The 19,610-nt window shown below is 40.8% G+C and overlaps 1 protein-coding gene across 1 annotated transcript in view; it reads right to left on the minus strand.

Moving 5' to 3' along the window:
* Window positions 1-16,807, minus strand: part of lingo2b (leucine rich repeat and Ig domain containing 2b) — a 41,866-nt gene extending 25,059 nt beyond the window's left edge. The window contains exon 1 of the mRNA XM_085391267.1: window positions 16,540-16,807. The gene's annotated coding sequence lies outside the window, so the exon portion shown is untranslated. The remainder of the gene's footprint in view (window positions 1-16,539) is intronic.
* Window positions 16,808-19,610: the final 2,803 nt, after the last annotated feature.

The raw sequence follows: 19,610 nt of genomic DNA on the forward strand, positions 1-19,610 counted from the left end.
GCCGGAGGTGTGCGTTGAAGATCTCGCGGACTGGGGCCTCTGCTAGACGTTCCCAGCACACCCTCACTAAGACCCTTATGAAAAGGACACCGAGGGAACAGTTTACCCTGCCCGGGATAGGGTTACCGGGGCCTCGCCCTGGAGCCAGGCCTGGGGAGGGTGCCCGAGGGCGAGCGTCTGGTGGCCGGGCCTTAGTCCATGGGGCCCGGCCGGGCACAGCCCGAAGAGGAGACATGGGCCCATCCTCCCGCAGGCCCACCACCCGCAGGAGGCGCCATAGGGGTCGGGTGCATTGTGTGCCAGGTGGCGGCCAGGAGCGGAGGCCCTGGCGGACTGACCCCCAGCTGCCAAGACTGGCAATAGGGACATGGAATGTCACCTCTCTGGTGGGGAAGGAGCCTGAGTTCCTGCGTGAGGTTGAGAGGTACCGGCTAGATATAGTCGGGCTCACCTCTACACATGGCTTGGGCTCTGGAACCAGTCTCCTGGAGAGGGGCTGGACTCTGTCTCAGTCTGGAGTTGCCCTTGGTGAGAGGCGGCGGGCTGGGGTGGGTATCCTAATATCCCCTCGGCTTGCTGCCGGTACGTTGGGGTTTTTCCCGGTGGACGAGAGGGTTTGTTCCCTGCGCCTTAGGGTCAGGGAACGGGTCCTGACTGTCATCTGCGCTTATGCGCCGAGTGGCAGTTCAGAGTACCCAGCCTTCTTAGAGTCCCTGGGGGGGGGGGGGTGCTGGAGGGTGCTCCACTTGGAGACTCTGTTGTCCTGCTGGGAGACTTCAATGCTCACGTGGGTAACGACAGCGAGACCTGGAGGGGCGTGATTGGGAGGAACGGCCTCCCTGATCTGAACCCGAGCGGTGCTCTGTTATTGGACTTCTGTGCTAATCACAGTTTGGCCATAACGAACACCCTGTTCGAACATAAGAGTGTCCATAAGTGCACGTGGCACCAGGACGCTCTAGGCCGTAGGTCGATGATCGATTTTGTAATCGTATCAGCAGATCTGCGACCATATGTTCTGGACACTCGGGTAAAGAGAGGGGCTGAGCTGTCAACTGATCACCACCTGGTGGTGAGTTGGATCAGGTGGCGGGGGAAGACGCTGGACAGACCTGGTGCACCTAAACGCGTAGCTGAAATCATTAAAAGTAAAATTTCTTGCAGTTGTGGTATTTATTTGCAACGACGTCATAATTAAATTTGCCTTCATTGCAGTAACAGTAACTAAAAAAAACAAACAACTCACATTGTGACAACACTTTCCCCAAAATCTGAAAACTTTTGATCTCATTCTGATGTAAAACAGGCTCCGAATTTTTAAGAGAGGGCAGTTCAAACTTTCTCGCTATCACTCACTGTCTCACACTATGGCTTGGCTACCTTTTCATATTTTTTGCTGAGGCTTTGAGATGTCTGCTGCTGAGATTTCTGCCACCACGGCGGTACAACGGAGGCAAACGGAATTCGAATGAAATTACTTGCGCTGCTCCTTTGTCATCCTCATCTCTGCCTGTCTTCCACTGTAAATAAGTTTTCTGCTCAGTTGGATGAAGTGAAAATTATTGATGAAAAGTTATCTGTGGTTGTCACTGGCATCTTTGATGTATTCGGGCCCACATCAGTAACAAGAACTGCTTCAGCAACAAAAGTTTCTGAGACGCACTCCTCCCCGTATGAGCACAAATATTACAGGTGAGGAAACTCAATGAAAAAATAAAACAAATCTACTGCTAAATAAAGGTTGACACGTGAACTCCAGACAATGTCGGGAGAAGAAAGACAGGAAAACTACACAAAGTCTGCAGAGCGTTTACACTACTGAAAATACTTTTTTAGGTGAGGATGCTGCCTGGGCAGAACGTGCAGCAGGCACCACTCAGAAAGACCACAAGCTAGCTGTGAATATATTCGCCTATTTGCACATCAGTGAATCACACAGACTTTCAGTTCAGCGCTGCAGTGCACGTGTGAACATAGCTACACTAGACTGTAAAAAAGTGCATGATGCAGCTACAGAGATGTCACCCATTTTGGAGGCTCTTGGGGTGTATTTATTTTTAAAGGAGGTGATAAGTGAGGTAAACATGCTCACATGGTAGCAGCTGTCAGTCACAAATAGCTAGAATGTGCTTGCAGTTATCACTAAATTTACTCTAAATGGGAGCATAATTTACAAAATGAACATTGTGCTGTATTAAATAAAAGTAAAAATTAGTTTTTGAGACCATAAATTCATTGTGAAAATGTCTACTGAGTTCATAAATCAAATGATTAGTAGGGCAATTTTTTCATAGACTTGCATACAATGTGATGAGTTGAGAAGGGGAAGGCCTCCTGCTGGAGATTGGAAAGATTGCAGAGCCAAAGGCCTTTTCTATATTTTAAATACAGCCCATACTTCTAAAGCAAAAAATCACCAAGCCAAACTTATAATTATCCCAATTGACAGGCAGCTCTGCACATCTCTGCGTTAGATGCAGAGAAGGACACAGTTATTGCAGACATGTGGTGCCAATGCTGTCATCCTGAAAAGCCACTGAAGCTGCGGCTTTGGCCGTCAACCAGCCAAACAGCCCCCACGGCAAGGAGTGTGCTCTCAGACAGAGGATCAGCCAGAGCGTTGGTGTCCACGCAACAGGACAGCTGAGAGGCCACGGGCTCCACAACTGGTGCTACACTGTGAATATAATGGCCTCTCTGTTCTTTCAAGTGCTTTATAATGACAAGCGGGTGAGTGCATTAAGACTGAAGCTCTGTGGGCCAATCGTATTGACAGGGTCGTTACTACAGTATAGCAGGTGCTCCCCAGGAGCACCGATCTGTTCTCTACCACCGAACAAACAACCTCTCTGTATCAGCACTTACTGTTTTTTATTTGTGCTATTACCGAGCGCTCAAGCAAAGCCATCTCGCGTCCTGTCACAGAGGTGGATAAAGCCATGTTGACCATCTGAGACCGGAGCAATATTTGTTCTGAAATGTGCAACAGCAGGCGGTCTCGTTCCCTCTATCACACATGACAGGCAATCAGCAGCTGTTTTTATTACCGAGGATATGATGTCAGGAAATCAGTTTGATTTGTGTTTGCCTATCACCTGGTGTCATTTATTACGCTCGGGAAGCATAATGTGAATAGTGTCTTTTTATACCAGACTTTTATTTTGCTATTCATTGAACTCTTTCATAAAGAAATCCACTGTGTAGATGCTGCGTTATTCTTACTTCACAGGGTGATGTTTCATTTATTTTCCCGGCTGCTGCAAAAGCATCAGAAAATGCAACATGAAAGCAAAAAGATTCAGCATTTGCTTTGCACATCGTTCATAGCTGCATTTCGTTAGCTTCATAGCATAATTGCCTAAGTCATTTGACTAAGTCAATGACTTAGGCACTTATGCTATGAAGCTAACGATTTGTGTTTTGAATCCTGAATTCAGGGCAGTTTATCTTTGCATTAAAGAGTCAAACTTCTGATTTGAATCAAGCTCCCCCTCACCTACCACTGCTCTAACGTTCATTCTCCCCACCTGGTTTGCTTAATTTCATGCTGTAGAGTTTGACAACCTGAAATGACATTGCCGCGCTGCTCCCTTTGCCATCACTTCCCCTCTGTTGTCCATTTCAGTGAAGTCTTTAGAACCCATCTCTGCTCATTTCAGCTGCATTTTGTTTTGCTTTCAAAGACTCCTCTGGGCTTTATACTCTATCACCTGCACAATGTTCTATCTATTTTGCCCTAATGCATTTCTATCATTTTTACTGTACATGTGACTAAAGTGAATTTGCAGTAACAGAGATGGAGGGAGGCAGTGGGGGAGAAGGGGCGGGGGAGCTAATGATAGAATATGGGCCAGATGCAGGAAGAACTCCTGGAGATGCAGGGTTACGGACCTCACTGTTGAGAATGAAAAGAGATGAGGGTGGGAGGGCTCGCAGGCAGTCTGATATTCTCATATCGAATCTGGCTGTGGGCTTATGTCACACTTAATTCCTCGTCTCTCCTGTTGGTCCCTGCTGGAATAAGTCAATTCAAAAAGCTGTGAAATGATCTAATCAGTTTGAATCCTGTCATCATGAAAATCTAGAGTGTTTAAAAAGTGTTATAAAGTAATTCAATTCATTTTTAACCCAGTTGTATTTATACTCATAAGGTATAGCTGTTCGAGAACATAAATATCTCATCAGCCAATCACATGGTTGCAATGCAAAACATTTAAGCATAAAAACATCTGTGTTAGTTGATGACCTGCTGAAGTTCAAACTGAACATCAGAATGTGACACAAAGGTGATTTAAGTGACTTTGAATGTGGTGTGGCAGTTGATGCTAAATGGGCTCGTCTGGGTAGCTGGGATTTTCCCAAAGAACCATCTCTAGGGTTTACAGAGAATGGTCTGAGAGGAGAAGAGAAAACATCCAGTGAGCGGCACTTCTTAGTGAGAAAATACTTTCTTGATGCCAGCCGCCAGAGAAAAATGGCCACATTGCTGACCATTAAGCAAATGTAACTCATTGGAAACCAAGGTTTGCAGGAGAGCATCTCTAAATGTCAAACCTTGAAGTAGATGGGCTGCAGCAGCAGAAGACAACCACAGCGGTTGCCACTTCCGTCAGCCAAGAACAGGAAATTGAGCTCACCAAAATTCAACATTAGAAGACTGGAAAACCATTACCTGGTCTGATGAGTCTCAATGTCCCCTGCAACACTCAGATGGTGTAACCAACATGAAAGTGTGGATCCACCGTGTCTTGCATCAACAGTTCAGGCTGATGGGTTCAGTGTAATGGAATAAAAATATTTTCTTTGGGCCCATTAGCACCAACTGGGTATCATTTAAATACCACAGCCTACCTGAGTATTATTGCATCCCTTTACGACCACACAGTACCCATTTTCTGATGGCTGCTGATGGCTGGATAATGTGCACAAAGCTCAAATCTGGTTTCCTGCATCAGATCTCAATCAAACAGAGCACAGGCTGTGGTGGAACTGGAGATTCACATCATGCACATGCAAATCTGCAGCAACTGCAACGTTATCGTGTCAATGCCAAAGTCTCTGAGGACTGTTTTCAGCATCTTCTCGAATTTCTCACACAAAGAATTAAGCTACTTCTGAAGGCAGCCCAATACTAGCAAGTTGTGCCTAATAAAGTGTCTGCTGTTGTATATAGAGCCAGTTCACACCGGTAATAAATCTTTATTTGGTGTGGAGATTGTGCAGACTAGCTAACAAATTAATTATATTGTATATAACATGGGCACATCCATTAAAATGTAGCTGTTTAACATGACCCAGTGGTTTGAAGCTTAGGAGCTAATGCTAGCAGCAGCTTGTAAACTCAGCTAGCATGATTCACTGTGATTAAACGGCATGCTTTATTGTTGGGAATGTTGGGATTAACTTGGTTCTGAGAAAAGCCTCATGTGTATTGTTAGTGTAGTCCAGAATTTTGGCACTTGAATTTTTATTGAATTTAAAGTTACTTTAAAAATTAAAAGGGTTCACTGAGTTCCTACTAACCTACAAGCAGCTAACAAGTTTAGAGAATTAAAAACTTTGGATGGTGCAACATAATGTTGAGGCTGTTTCTACCCAGGAGAAACACTGAATACTGAAACTTCTCATAAGTTCTCATTAGCTAAGCTCGGAAAAATTCACAGGTGCAGGAAAATATCACTCTTTGCACTAAAGTGTAAATGAACGCACCACTTTATAAAAAGCTGCTTCTACAAACTGTGCTCATATACAATATAGAATACACAGTGTTGGGTAAGTTACTTTAAAATAGTAACTTAGTTACATTACTAGTTACTTCTCTCAAAAGTAACTCAGTTACTTGTTACTTTCAAAGTAACTAGTTCCTAGGGAAAGTAACTTTGGTTTTACTCAGAATTCTCTTGTTAATGTGTTTCTTCCATAACTTTGCCAGTCTTCTAGCTTGCTTACTTGCCACAAGTGCACTGTGCCACCTACCAATAGAAAGGAAAATATAATGTATAATGTATAATGCATATTTCCACGAGAGAAATCCCACGCCTGGACCGTCATTGACTGCTGCCATGATTCTAGCCTACGTCACAGAGTCATGTGCGCCTTTTACATGCAACACAAAAAATGCAGTCGTGGTGCTTTCGATTGTACTCAGAACTCAGAAATTCTGCCTTCTGAATAGGAAGATGTAGGCAACACCAGACTGCAGATGAGCTGCATACAGGGCTGGACTGGGACAGAAAATTGGCCCGGGCATTTTGACTAGAGACCGGCCCACCATTATAGGAAAAATCATAAAGCCTTTGAATGAAAATAAACACTGTTGTGACAGTGATGTTCACTGTTTTGATGGTATATATGCATCAATCTATCAATCGTTTGTTGTAAGACTCAGATAATTATTTTTTAAAAGCTAGACATTTTAAATGAGAATAAGAAAGAAAAGTATTTCTTTGTGCCCTCCTTTCCCTGTTAATGCCCTACATGCCCCCCTGGCAACACTTTGCTAGATCCGCACCTGCACAGTTACCAGCTGTCAGCTACCTAAAAAAGGATCCTGGTGTTATTTGTCTCTCAGAAACCGTTCATAACTTCCCTTCAACTCATTCATGTCACCTAAAAGGTAAACCTGTTTCTCCATCACCTGTTCAGCTCTGATGATCCAGTAAGGACATCTCCTGGTTTCATCTTCATGTTTCCCTCTCACCAGATAACCAAACCGACATCATGACCAGCAGCTTTTTTGCAGCTGTGGCTCCAGCAAACATCAGCTGATACGAGAAATTAATATTAAATAAATTCTAACAATAGCTGATCAAGCTTAAACGTGCTGCTGTTGTTTACCGCGACATCCGCTGGTTTCCTCTTTCGGCGCAAAGTGAGCGATAAACAAACAAGAGAGCCGATCAGCTGATCATTGATCAGTTTTCATGATTGAAGTAGAAACGGGAGAGGGAGGGGGGAGAATGAAAGAAGAAGAGGCAGCTGTGCAGCAAAGACACAGAATAACTCCAGCTTTGTGTCTTTTTCATTGTAGCTGAATTACGGGACAAACTGTTCCTTTTCACCTCAATAAGAAACGCGTAATATTTTCTCTGAATACCAGACGGGACGGTTGGCAACTCTAATAACTTATGAACAAAATAAAGTTCAACATCATTAACTTCATAGCACCACCCAGCTGTATAGAAACTCCGTCATGCTAGCTAGTATGCAGTACGGAAAAAGTCAGAATAACGAAAATAAACTCCACCTAAACTTGGTTTATATCTGACCCAGAGAGACTGCAGGTCATAACTTCTTACCTGAAGTTCAGTTCACACTTGGACCGGCGGCCGCCTCGGGTCTCTTTTCCTTCTGCGTCCCCTTTCCTTCATCCACCTGCTGGCCTCCACCACTTGCTAATGTTACTGAATCTGTGGAAGCTCCGTGATAGCCACCACACGAAGTAACGAGTAACGACCCTATCTAAATCCCAGTAACGACTAATGCGTTCCTGATTTTGGCATAATAACTAGTTACCGTGCTCGTTACCATAATAATAACGTAGTTACTGTAACGCGTTACTTAATAACGCGTTAGTCCCAACCCTGAGAATACATATCGTGGAAGTGTCTAATGTCAGCCTCCCTCTGTGTTTGTGACAGTGCCAGAGGAAGGTTGCCCACACTAACCTGAAGAACTCTTTGTGCTTTCCCCCCCAATTTTACTGGCATCTCTTGCAAGAGTGTCCTCCAGAGACCTGCCTGTTGCAATGTTTTCTCATTTCTCAATGGAAAGGATGTGCACCATTATTTGCTCCTGACATTGCTGAGAGCTGAGCGCATTTATATATAGCAGCAAGAATGGCAGATACTTCTAAACATTTTGACTTTTAGCACCTCAGAGGTGTTTTCATTCAATCGTCACAACAATCTGCAATGCTACAATATGTGTAAAGTATACACTGACTTGCATTAAGGCAATAAAAGATTATACATTAAGTTTGCAGGATGGAACTACAGTGAGATCATTATTGGCATGAATGGAAGAACAGCTATCGATTATTGGTTCCTGTTGTCTGGTTTAAACTATGTAAGCATTCCTGAAAATGTTTCACTGTAGAAAAGGAGGAACTTGAATTTTACCCATCACTAGTTTGCGCATGGAAATTACTTGAAAGCTTCACAGTTGGTATTAAATTAACCCCTTACAACATTCAGAATGCAGTATGTCACAAAACTTTGTAGCATCTTCTAGCTCACCATGGCAACATTTTTGTATATACCTATTTAGGTTGTGCCTATATGAGTTTGCATATACGCAGGTCTTGTTTAATAAGTGAACAATCTCTTGGAAGAACGTGGGCTGTCAAATCACAACAACGTATGTTACACACCACGTATTCTGAGTAATTTCCTAAATAATACAGTTATACAGTCCCAATTACTACAGTAGTGAAAAGGTTACCAAGATGCTATAAATTACACTCACCTGACACTTCATTAGGTACATATCGTTAGTACTGGGTTGGGCCCTCTTTTCTCTTCCAGAGCTGCTTAAATTCTTCGTATCATAAAATCAAGAAGGTGTTGGAAACATTCTTCAGAGATTTTGGTTTTTGGCTGCTGCAGATGTATCAGCGGCACGTTCATGATGCAAATCACACCAAAATCCCAAAGGTGCTATATAAGATCTAAGACTAGGATGTGGAAACTGAGTGTGGACTGCTTAGTACAGTGAACTCTATGTCGTGTTAAAGAAACCACCTTGAAATGATCCTAACTCAGTGACATGTTCTGTTATTCCCCTGCAAGATAGCAGACATGAGCAACAATAATAATCAGGTAGGCTGTGGCATTTAAATGATGCTTAGTTGGTCCTAAGAGGCCCAATTTGTGCCAAGAAACTATCCCACACACCTTTACATGATTTTTTCTTTTTCTGGGCCATCCTGTGTGAACCCCAGAGGTGGTTATGGAGTTTCCAACATCCTCCTAGAAACTCTTCTGGTCACTTTGACCAATTCTACATATGTAAAAGCATTGAGTTGGTGCCAGTTTACTCGTGTATTCAGTTGGATATTTGAGTTTCAAAGCAGTTTAACAAAGTAGGTAAATCTAAAGGTTGTTTTTTATCTAAACAGAAGAAACCGGCTGTATGCCAAAACTACCCCAAAGCTAATATCGCTATGAACAAATGAACACATAATGATGAAGTGTAAGAGGATAAAAAACTACAGACAATCAAATTTCTTCATGAATAATATATTAGTCTTTAAAATGCCACACAGCACAGCTCAATGATGGGTTTTTTTTGCCTGCACTTCCTATACTAATGGCAACCCATGCACACACAGAACACCCACTACAAGCTGGACCCATGTCCAACTGTGTGTGTTTGTGTGTATACAGCGTAGGTTGACACCAATAGTGTATATTGATTTTCTGATAAATGGCCCCGATGCTGCAGGCTTTCATTAAGAATCAGCTTCTACTGTTGTCTACACTAACAGATATGATGCGGTTTGATTGATCACATACTTTAAAGCTGATCAATACTACACTGGTTGTCTGTGGGAGGGTCATAACCTTAATGGACCTAAATTACACGAAGATGATGTTTTTATGATCCCTTTATTTATTAGGACTGAGGATTACTGACTATTGTGGATCATCCCAATTATTATTACGGTTATTATGATCATGCCAGTGGTTATTCTTATTACTTTTGCTTTCTGTGCTAAATTCTAATACTAAAATTAATTCATCTTTACCTTCGTTTCTCGAGGAAAGTCACGAATCCCCTCATTTCCCTTTCATATTCACACATTAATTTTTGATATTGAATACCTGCAGAAAGTAATAGCTGTTGGCAGCTTTGAGACATATTAGACTTCAGCACAGAGAAACTCGTGTGGTTGCAGCCCTTGTGTGTATTTATGTGCAAGAGGAGGTGCAAAAAAAGCCCATGCAGGAGGAGGTGCAATATACACCTGAGCAAAAAATAGGCTCTTTGAGTGTTGCAGCATAATACTGCTCCTGCGAATTAACCACGCATCACTGTTACATTTTAATCGTGCACTGGAGACGGGGAACCTTGAGTTTGTTGAAACTGACGCCTACAGAAACCAGCATCTGCAATGCTAATCACACTCCAGCAAAAGGGCCCCACACACTGGCCTCGTCTTGCCTGTCAAACAAAAAATTCGTCTCCAATAACAACCGAGCACTCTGGAGCTCGCTGCATCGCTAATGTGTTGCTTAATATGAAAAGAGTCCTCACTGTCCTCTTGCTTTGGACACATCTATATTCAGAAGAGGAGTGGGAAGTCATGGCTCTTGTCATTATTCGCTGATTTATCTGGGACTCCTTGGATTAGACAACTATTTTATACACCGTTTAATAAAGTTAGTTCTTCTCAAAGTACTTTAAGATCGAGTGTGATTATTTCTGATATGGAGCCATTTAGCACAGGGTAGTTAAAAAAAAAAAAAAAAGTAAACTAATTTGTGTTTTATCGCATCTCTCTGACTAAACATTTGGGGGCTTTTATCTGGTTTCCACTTGTTATAGCCATTTCCTTTTTTTCTTAAGAAAAGTTACATAAAATTCTCATATTCTACACCTTTGCGTCTGCTAGGCACCCTTTTAAAATATACTGTATTATTAATGCTATGAACATAAATGCCACGTTGCTTTATCCTTTCTAGATTTATAATCTTGCCACTGGGGCTAAACGTTAGTGCTTAAACTCAAATTTAAGAATATATTTTGCTATGAAGATATTAATAGAAAACAGCAAGAAGACTTATTTAACTTGACATATCTTCTTCCTTTTCCAGTCAGATTAAGTGAGAGGAGAGTCTTCCTCCCTGACTGTGAAACACAGTGAACATGAAACAAACTCCAACATTATAGAGCAACCTGCACAAAAGGACCTAAGTTAATTATATTACTCAAATAAAAAGAATTATTTATTGAAGTCCATGAAACTTCTTCTATAAGCATTCTGTATATGACAATTCAGAAGCTGAAACATTTGCTTTTTATTGTAGTGTTACTGGGAAACCTTATTGACCTTATTACATGTAAAACCCTGGAAATTTAAAGTCTTAATATAATTCATGTGTGTGTTAGTTGGAGGCTCTGACATCTGGGATTGAAAAGTGGCAACTGAACAATATTTAATCAATTATTAATGGTGTAGATAAAACTGATTCACATGGTAATTATTAAGTAATTAAAGTTTCTGTCTGCAAATCTGCCTTGCATTAATAATGTTGCCTTTCAGCAGCCATCTGTTGTTTTAGGTTGTCATAATGGGTTATTTCAGAATGATCAGTTTAACGTGCACTAATATCCTGAGAATGTGTTTGACACCTATGGGGTGTATTGATTTTCTGACAAACTGTACACATACTGCAGGCTCTCATTAAGAATCACCGTGATTAACTACACAATTACTTTAAAATTCCTCAATAGTAACCCGGTTGGCTGTGGAAAGGTTGAAACCTGAGCACGTCGCAGTAACAGATCACCTGGTAGCTGGATAATAACAATGAATATAATTTTTAATGGTTTTTTTTTATCACTGTGGATTATCTCTAAAAGAGCACATCAATGGGAAGGGCAAAGACGTTTTTGCTAATGGAAATGATTTTACTCTCATTCAGCTCAGTCTCTGAGTTATTGTTACTTTGGGAAGTACAATAAATGGGCTCTCGGTGAAAATGACATTTAAACTTCCACGTGGATGATATTTAATTCAGATTCAAGATGAAACAAAAAAAAAAAATCTCCTGCTTCTCCATGATGAGAGATTTTGAGAACAAAACACATTAGACCTTCAACTGACCAAGTGACCTCTTTTATGATGCCAGTTATACATTCATGTGCACTGTTATTATATTTCTAATCATAAAAATTCCTGCTATAATGAATCAAATTGTCTACTTTTCTTTTAGCAACCAGATTAGACAGACAGGCCCTGCCATTAGGGATATTTGTATATTTTTGTAGTGCACTTATCCAAAAACTGGTACTGATCTGTGTGCAGATGAACAGTTGGTGGCTTTTGGAGGCAGGTGCGATACATCCCCTTCTAAATCAGCCAAGTATGGCGTAAAGATCTGGTGTAACAGTGATGCCAAAACTCCTTTTCTGCAAAAATTATTTTTAAACTATAATCGAAACCATAACTGATTAGATAAAAGTATTTTTAGTATAAATGTCATTGGAAACCGCAGACAGGTTGACAGGTCCATAACTAAATGGTCAGTGACGCAATTTTTGTCATTTTTCCACAGTCGATTTTAAACGATATAACCAAGATGTGATTAAAGTGAAGACTTTCACCCTTAAGTGGTTTAATTAAGTATTGCAATAAATGCGGAGGAATTACAGAAGCACCAAAGTAATGGGCCAGACTAAGATAATGTTAAATATATGGATTTAATAATTGGATGAAAATCATTTGTAGCTAATGACTGCCTGAAGTCTAAAACCTGTGGACATTACTAACTTCTGTAATCCCCTCTTTTAAATACTCTGGCAGGCCTTTACTGCACCCACCTTCACTTCCTGCTTATTTGTGGTTCAGTCACTGTAAAGCCGCTGTATGGGGCTGAGGTCAGGTCACTGACGTGGTCATTGAAGAATATTCACTTTCTTTGCCTCTTGGGCTGATTTTTCTTTGGCATGCTTTCAGTTATTATCCATTTGCACTGAACATAGAGTACCTTCTACTTTTATCAGCAGTCACATCATCAGTAAAAATTTGTGACCCTGTCAGCCTTGCAGGCTAACACAACATTCACGCCATCTTGAATAAGCAAATGCTTCAGCCAATACCTTTTGATTAGCCTTGTCTCATGCTTTCTTGCTTTGTGGTAGATTTTTGTTCTGTATTCATTGATATATTTGAATGCTAATCAATAAAATCAAATCAATCAAACATCATGTTTGAACGATGATGTAATATGCTTGGAATGATGAGCTGCTTCTTTCCATCTCCACACTTTTTAATTCCCATCATTCTGGTACAAATTAATCTCGGTTTAACCTGTAAAAATAATTTCATTCAGAACTGTGATGCGTCAGTCAGCAAGTTGGCATACAGACTGCAGCAGTCAGGGATTAAACCTGCAATTAATAGATCACATGCTCTGCCTCCTCAGCTACAGCCACACCAAGCTCTCAGGCTTTTTAGTGAGCTGGTCAATTCATTCCTTATCCCGAAAAGTTGATTCATCTGGTCGCAGCGTTTTCATTGCATTTCGTCACTCATCCAAGTGACTGCAGGTCATTTGCACAATGACTGAAACTAGCACCACTGGCAAACAAAGGGCTGTGAGGTCAGTTTCTTTATCATTTATATTGCAAATTGTCATAACAATTGATCAACACTCACTGATCAAAGACCATTGATCAGTGGCCAGTGGAATAGCTGCAATCAAAGGAGTGTTTGGAATTTCTTTTCCTGGATGACTGAGCATGCATCAAGACAAATTCATTCCCTACTTTTAAAACAGCCACTGAATGTTTTTTGCTTTCTCACTGATGGGCTTAGTTTATTACTTTTTTGCCTAATTATGGCCGCGGTCACTTGCATGAAGTTGCTACCAAATGCGAGTAATACATTTAAAATCATAATAAGATTTTAATCTACTTAATTTATGGCCTCACATGGCCATGAAACTGCTTCTCAATCAACTGTTAATTTTGAGCTTTAATGGAATCTGGTCAAATAAAATTTACTTGATTCGTTCATTGGTATATATATTCACTTTTAAATATCTCTCTTTATAAATATTTTATACACTTCCTTGTATTTCTCTCAAAATTATTGCTTCATGTTTATGATGCCAAAGAATATTTTTTCGCCTGTACTTAGACTAAGACAGACGTTTTGGTAATAAATGGTGAGATGCATTTTTAATTATTATCATTTAAATCTGGAGGATCAAGAAAAATGGGCTGACTTTTGCATGCTTAAGGATGGAGGGAAATCAGCCACATCATATCTGTAGGTGTAACTTTGTGATTGCACTGTAATCTATTTTAGTTTCTAATGTTATATTTTATTTTGTTTTTTCTTCTGTCCTTGGTTTGCATGTGCGCTTCTTTTTCTTTTTTTTGCCTTTTTGAAATCCCTTTTATGTTTTATTTATGTCTTTTATGTCTTGCCTTGCCTTAGATCTTGTTTCTCTTATTTTCTGTTAGATCACAAACAATAACAGAAAAAAATCCTTGTCACACTTGTTGCAGCAGCATGTAATCAATCCCTATATTCTTCCATTTGGTTTAAGTTGGATTTCTAATGTAATCCAACTAATGCCAATAAAGGGAATCAGTACATGTAAGACAGAGCTTAACAGTCAGTGCATAAAACCCAAACACTGGCATTGCTTTTCTCCATTATTGGCACCATCTGAGGGAAATAAAGGTGCCAAGAATCAGCCAGGCGGTTTGTGTGCAGCTACGCGGGTGGGATGTTAACTCATTAGTTTGCGCACCCACAATGAGGGACAAAAACAGGGGGGGCTGAGCTTGATTGGTAAGGCTGTGGAGGTCAAGAATACAGTCATGGTAAGTATGACCAGCTGTGGATTACATTGAGGCAGCGTGAAGGTTGATTGGGAGTTAAGTCAGGAGAAAACGGTGGTGGCGCGGTGATTTCCTCAGATGAGTTTTGTGCACTTGGTTATTACCCAGAAATCCTCCCATGTGACACAAGACACAGACACGGCAAGCCTTGAAATTTCCTTGCAAGGGAGCAGAGTTAGAGATGTGAGAAAGGGAAAGGGAAAAGGAAGCCTGTCAGGGTTGGAGAAAATAAACAGTAGAAGGTTGATAGGGTGGTAGGGGAAGACAGAGGGGCGGAGGCAATCCCACCTTACCCCCCCCCCCCCCCCCCCCCATTAGCTTATCTCATTCCCCCCCCAACCCTTAACAAGGGATAGTTTTCTCCTCGTCTCTCATCATCTTTCTCTCTCCCTCTCTCTATCTCCCGGGACCAAACACACCCCTGACAGGTTGCCATGGAAACGCCTCACACACACAAATGCCCACACACTCACCCACACTCTCTCTCTCTCAGAGACACACGCTCAGCATCACTCTCTCTCGATCTTGCAGCGGTAACGCCTGTATCCCCCCTCCAACCCCTCCATTAGCATCCCTCTTGCTTGGATACAGCAGGGCAGCACTGGCCGAAAGCCCTGAGGTACAGCAGAGTCCTCCGTGCACCTAAATTCATTTGTTACAAGAAAACTTCTAAAAACCATACTTTGGTGAGCACACTGAACAAATGCTTACATGCTGTGGCCTTGGATTTTGGAACGCAAAAGTATTGTTCCCTTTTTAAAAAAAAAAAGTAATTAAAAAAAGGCTTACAAATGCATTTCTGGTTATTTCCCCTGAACTATGCTCTCTATTATGAAGATAACAATGGCCAGATTCAATTTGCACACAATTACTGTAGCCATGCCATCCTCAATTAATGCCCACGGAAGTCAGAGAAGAGCCAGTAGCTGGAGAGTCCCTTGGCTGAGCATAACTCATTTATAATTCAGTCTTATTTCTCGTACTTAAGGTCAGAACAGGAGCGTGTAAAGTGAGGGTTTTTTGCAAACACTCATCCGCATGAAGGGATATCTACACTATATCTCATCCCCGCAGGCTTTTAGGGATCCTGGTCCACTCTGAGGGGGGTACAAAAAAAGAACTGTGTTCCTCAGTGCGTTCCTCTGCTGCAGGGCCACACTGACTCACAGCAGAACACCAGCTTCATACAGAGCTTGTGTCATCCCCCGCCGTGCAGCACAGGAGGGTTTTTATCTCTCCACCTTGTCAAGTGTGTTGGTGTCATCATGTCAGACAGTGTATAGATGCGATCTCTTTGCTGCAACAATCTCAAGTGGGGGGGAAAGAAGTCACATCCACAGGCGTCACCATTCATGCAGGCGGTGGATTGTCTTTTAAAATTTATTTATGTATATATATATTTTATATTTTATATTGAGTTTTCAGTCATACGGTATGATACATAAAGTGTGATCACAATCCAGCATCCTTTCTTCCCTCAACAGAGGCAGAGCTTTTATCTCCATTCACCACCACAGACCTCATGGGGACCTCATCAGCTCTCCTGTTCGCATTTATTTATTTACTTATTTGAATAACTTGCATCCTTCCCCCCTGAAAATATTCTCACACCTCCTGCCCTGAGAGGGACTACGCCTATAGTCTGCTGATGAAACCAAGTGTCAATATCTTTTCTTTTTTTTCTTTTTTCTTTTTTTTCGCGAGTTATCGCCCAGTTGATGAGTGAGTCGGGAAGGGTTTTGTTCATGTTCGTCACGGATTGAAGTGAAATATGAATTTGAGCTTAAAAAATATAAATATATATGTATCTCTCTCTCTCTCTCTCTCATATATATATATATATATATATATATATATATATATATATATATATATATATATATATATATATATATATATATATATATCTCAATCAGTGTTACAACAATTTAATGGTCGATGAAGTATCACGAGTCTTACCTTTTACCTGCTCCGCCACATGCCAAAATCCACCTTCACGTTTTACATCACTGAGTGGGAGTCCGAGGCGCGCACACTCTTAACACAGACTTGCACAGACTGTGAATGCAATCCTCTCTCTGAGTTGGTCTCCTTCCACTCTGGCTTCCATGGAAAAACGACCTTAAAATAGCAGACTTTTTTCCGTTTTTTTTTAATGTGGTTTCCTCTCCGGTTATCACGCAGCTCAGTGTTTCTGAAGTCGGCTCCAGGTTTAACGAAGCATCGGCACCGCGCTGGATCACGGCGCGCGGAGAGAGAGAGCGAGAGAGATGCGTCAAGCCAGCAGCGTGTACAGAGTGGCATTAAATGTTGGCCTTCAGAGTAAAAGCCTGAAAAGTGCTCTCTGATGTACAGTTGTGCCAAACAGCTGTCATTTAGTTTGGCTGAATGGTGAATACATTTATAGGTCAGCAATCTGAAGCAGTTTAGTCTCGACTTAGATCGTTATTGATCTGGATCAGTAAAATGTACAGGATAGTTTATTAGATACACCTTTTCAGCCTTTTCAGTCTTTGAAAATGCTGAAATTTTTTGTGATGTGGTTTCAACAAGGTGCCAGAAACATTTTGGTTCATATTGATGACATTGCAGAGTTTTGGTAGGTTTGTCTTTGCATATACATTATGTAAATCTCCCATTCCATTCCATCCCAAAGATGCTCATTTGACATTTTCTATATTTTCATGTTCAAGGAACCAGTTTGGGATGATTTGAACTTTTTGACGTGGAGAGATATACTGCCTGAATGAACTTTCATAAGATGGGGATGTGTTGAGGGATGCAACAAAACTCCAATGGGCCAAAGACATGTTCTTCAGAGGTGCTCATCTGCACGACTTGGTTGTCCTAAATGATAATTTTACTTACTCATCCCTTCCTGTCAGCTTGGCCAAGTCACGTATATCATCTTTATTTCTCAGTCTGATACACACTTTGAATTTCAACAGCTCGATTTGACCTTGTCTATATGACTAAATCGATTTAGTTTCTGCCACTGAGAACATAATCAGCTGTACCTAATAAAGTGGCCAGTGAACGTACATATTCAATGTACAAAAGACAGATTTTATTACAACGTCCTTCCAAAGAAGCAGCTTTTATTTGAACCTGTGGTGGTTTTAATCTTGTTCATCTAAAGCCAATTTGCAGTCTTGGTTCAGCTGTTATTAAAATGGATCTCGTTTACAGTTGACTTAGTAGCATTGTGATGGCGGGAAGCATTGCATTAGTGCTAAGTGGCCAGATGATAATCTGGGTAATCACAGAGGATGTTTCTGGGTGCAAGACTTAAGGAGGCAGTGCATGGAGGTATAAAGCACACGGTGGAAACTCCAACTTTGTTTTCAAAGCAAGATCAGGCAGATGAAACAGAGCACAGCACCAAATTAAACTTTGTTTAGTGAGAAGAAGTCCCACAAAGTGGAAACTGTTGCCTTGTACAAGATGGCATGATAGATAAAGAATATTTTAATAAATAATGCGAGACTCCATTCAGCAAAAGTCAAGTCAAAAGAATGCTGTGTCCTAGTGGTCTCAAAGGGTGAGGAGGCCTCTTCTGAAAAGCTAAAACAAGGCTGGACTAAGATATGCACATAGTGGATAATGGAAAAGGACAGTATGTTTTCCATCATATAGACACTACTATGTGCAGCTATTTGTCTACTCTAAGGAAGTTATAATAAGAAGTGATTGTGGAAGCTATAAACAACAGTGTATGTCAGATAACCCCCCCCCCCCATCCCTCCGTTTCCTACCTTAAAAGAGAAAAAACACTTTACTTATCCTCTTATCCAGCATAGAAGATCAAATTGAAATAATGCATTGAATGAGGGAATTATTGATAAAGTGCTTAAACACTTGGAAAAGCTCTTTGCTTTCTATCAGCTGGGCTTTTCTTATCAAAGCTATGGTGGAAGTGAGATGTTACGATCTGTTTTCTTTTACATGAAACATAATAGTGGTAATGATGCAATATAATATGCTTAAACATCAACCTGTCATGTTAGAGGTTAAAATCAAAATTGGACTCATTTATAAATCCAGGATATTATCAGGTATTAAAAATAAATGTTGTGATTCCAGCTTTTAAATAGTAAAAATACATTTTATGATATGAAGAATTAAAGAAGGATTTATTAATTCATCCAAATATTTCATTCTTTGGGCACTCAACAGAAGAAGATGGAAAAGAAGAGGCACGATGATGACGATGATGATGACTCATTCTTGATGAATCAGATCAGAATGTCACATTAGCATCAACTCCAAAGCTTTCTACACAACAGGCACTAATCAATGCTCCAATCAATTTCTGTTGAAGCAAACAAACCTTTACATCACAGGTGGATGATGCTGAGACTCCTACATAAGCTTATCAGGGTTTTAAGAAGTCAAGAGCAACAGCGTGCCTCTTGGATGATCCTCACACCTGGAATGAACAGTAATAATTTTTTCCTCATATGATTTAATTTTGAAAGTTTTTACAGGAAGTCCCATTTTATATTGCGCTTTCTTGCCGCTGGGTATGGTGGGACTTCAGTCTTCCAAGTTAATCATTTTGCTTTTACCAGAGAACAGCATCACAGCATGGGACGAGAAAACGAGGAGCGCCTGTGGGATCTGTGTTTCTACCTCCGCTTCCCCCTTTTCCACTCATTTCTTCTTTCTTCGCTTTGCCCTGTGAGACTTTTAATCTGTAATCACCTTCTATCCATTCATGCCTTTACCTTTGTTATTCATACGCGCCACATTTCCCCTTATCGTTCCCTCATTTTAATCTTTTGTGACACACTGTAGCTTAGTCACGGGGGACCCCGCCGACTCAGATGGTATAATGAAGATATGAAATAACTGTGAGTGTTTTCTTACACTACTATTCTTGCGAGGACAAAATGTTCCCACAAAAACTGTTTAAAAATTATATGTCACTATTTTGGGCCCAGGTGTACATTAAAAGTAAAGATTATATTTAGGACCAGATAAAGTAATTTATCTTCACTTAATGCTGAGCTTCACTTAATTTTACATTT

The sequence above is a fragment of the Rhamphochromis longiceps genome, linkage group LG19 (genome assembly GCF_057381845.1).
Source record: "Rhamphochromis longiceps isolate RC_006_pf linkage group LG19, R_longiceps_female_GT1.1, whole genome shotgun sequence".
Lineage (NCBI taxonomy): Eukaryota > Metazoa > Chordata > Actinopteri > Cichliformes > Cichlidae > Rhamphochromis > Rhamphochromis longiceps.